The following is a 2,529-nucleotide window of genomic DNA, read 5'->3' as shown; positions in this document are numbered from 1 at the left end:
AATGCAAGGGACACGGGTTCAATCCCTAATCAGGGAAGTAAGATTCCATGAAACAATTAAGCCCATGGAGAGTCCAAGCGCTGCAACAGAGATTCTGCGTGTTGCAACTAAGACCCTATACAGCCAAATTAACTTATTGGTGTTTTTTTTTTTTTTTTAAAGGCTTCCTGATGAAAAGGCATTTAAGCTGAGATCCTAAAGAAAAACCATGAAATTTGCCATCTTGGAGGAATTTGGGAGATTGGCCTCATTGTTTTAGGTCGCCCCGGCAGGATTAGTAGTAGTAAAGCAAACAAAAGCTTTCCTGGATGATCCCAGGACCGTGGGGCTGGGGGGCCTGAATCCCAGAGAGAATGGGATGTCGCTGGTTGTGTGAGACATCTCAGCAGGAGGCCCTCTGCGCTGACCACCCCAGACCCTTCCCCTCAGCCAACAGGCTTTAAACAGAAGCCAGGTTGCAGGGGTTTCCTCCACAGCCTGCACAGTGAGGTGACAGAGGCACAGGGAGGTGATGTGACTCTTCCAGGCTTTCTTGTCCCCAGCTCAAGAGCACTCATCATCCTTGGGTCTTCAAACACTGAGCCCTAGACAGAAAGAAGTAAAGATATCTTAATAAGAAATGACATGTAAAAAGTGCTTTGTCGATTGCTATTCATTTGTAACCATCTTAGCTTATTATGTGTGGGTTTGAAGCAGTCATTCATTAAGCAGACCTTTGCTGGCCACTTACCAATCATGCGGTCAGGCGCCGTGCTAGGCAGCAGCTACTCACTCTGTCTGCTGAGGGTGTGCTTGGGCGTGCCCTGTGAGGCTCAGGGTTGGGGTTTCTCAGTCTGCAGGGCCAGAAGGAGGGGACCTGGAGAAAGGAGGGCTTTCTGGGCTGGTTGCCTGCGGGTGGTGAGAACCACAGCCCCCGAGGAGTTCTTCATCATCTGCCAGATGAAGGGTCTTTACAGCCCGCCCCCGTCCGCTCACAGCCAACATCGCCCTGAGCTCTCGGGAGGCCTCCTACAAGTCACTGGACCCAGCCAGCTGGCAGCAAGGCCACGGCAGGTATGGCGAAGGTCTCTTGGCCGTGGGCAGGGCCATGGTGATGTAACACAGCTCCACCGGGCGACCCGTGAGTCACTGGTGTGCCCCTCCCCCCGAGTCCTCCACCTCATCATCCCCCTTACAGGCCACCCACAATGTCCTCCAAATGCCAGCTCTTCTATTTTCACTTTTTCCCTAAAGACAGAAGAAAAAAAGTGACAAGAAGTTGGAAAAGCAAAGGGTCAGGTAGTAAGCAGGGAGGCGCCATCAGAAGGAACCAGACAGGCTGGGAGCAGCAGGCTTCAGAGACAAAGGACTTCAGCCCCACTGGTGCAGACAGGAACCCTCCAGAACCCCCAGACCAGACCCAGAAGAGGCTTCAAACACCATCTCACCCAACCTTGGTTTCAAGTCAACTGATGTTCAAAGAGGTTAGACAAATTGCCCATGTTGGTAATTAAACCAGATTTGTTCTGGCCTTAGAGAATGGAATAGAAAGTTGAAAAAATAGTTACCTTGGACAGAGAGCCTGTGTTTTAAGGCACTCAACCATATAATGACACCTAATCATTTACCTATGATCGGTCTCCATCTGGTTTCCTCTAAGCAAGTCTAAGTGCCTGAAGGGCGGGCCGTTTCTGAGATGCTCTTATGTCACAGACACCCAGGAAGCACTGGCTCACATAGGTGAACAGAGGGGAAAAGAAGAGCAGATGAATCCCAGGCAACGAACAGAATAAATGATGAGCAGAGACACCTCCTAAGGCGCCTGCAACTCACTCCTGCTGAGACGTCAAAGCAAAATTAGGAACACGTGTACACCCATGGCTGATTCATGTCAATGTATGGCAAAAACCACTACAATATGGTAAAGTAATTAGCCTCCAACTAAAATAAATTAATTAATTTTTTTTTTAAAAAGCAGTGCGGTCTACAGATAGAGAGAACAAACCAGTGGTTACCTAAGTGGGGAGAGAATGGGACTTCCCTAACGATCCGGTCGTTGCGATGACCCTTTCGTGCAGGGGGCACGGGTTTGGTCCTTGGTCAGGGAACTAAGATCCCACATGCTGTGAGGGGCAACCAAAAACAAACATTGGGGAGAGGGAAGTGAGGAGGGGCCATACAGGGGTAGAAGATTAAAGAGTAGAAACTGTTAGGTATAGAATGAGCTACAAGAACATTTTGTACAACACAGGGACTATAGCCAATATTTTACAATAACTATAAATGGAATATAACCTTAAAAAATTGTGAATCACTATGTTGTACACCTGTAATTTACATGATATTGTACCTCAACTATGCTTCAATAAAATAAAACAAGGTTTTTTTTTTTTAAAAAAAAAAAAAGCAGTGTGGTCTAGTGGAAAAGCACAGAATCATAAAGAATGATAGTCACATTCATTATTAATATTAAGAAATGTATGTGGAACGGCACAGTTTTGTCTCAGACCCTCTCTATTATGACCAAGGACAGCTGGCCAGGGAGGATCA

General features: G+C 47.2%; 1 long non-coding RNA gene across 1 annotated transcript; it reads right to left on the bottom strand.

The window, feature by feature from the left end:
- Positions 1-232: 232 nt before the first annotated feature.
- Positions 233-858, bottom strand: LOC147346878 (uncharacterized). The gene is made up of 2 exons (XR_015152654.1): positions 731-858; positions 233-584 (listed from the first exon to the last, which is right to left on the bottom strand). It is a non-coding gene; the product is annotated as an uncharacterized LOC147346878 (long non-coding RNA).
- Positions 859-2,529: the final 1,671 nt, after the last annotated feature.

The sequence above is a fragment of the Bos grunniens genome, chromosome 23 (assembly GCF_055505025.1).
Source record: "Bos grunniens cultivar Pamir isolate PY7600 chromosome 23, Bosgru_T2T1.0, whole genome shotgun sequence".
NCBI classification, from domain to species: Eukaryota; Metazoa; Chordata; class Mammalia; order Artiodactyla; family Bovidae; genus Bos; species Bos grunniens.
The sequence above is the reverse complement of the archived record's forward strand: the minus strand, read 5'-3'. Positions and strand labels throughout refer to the sequence as shown.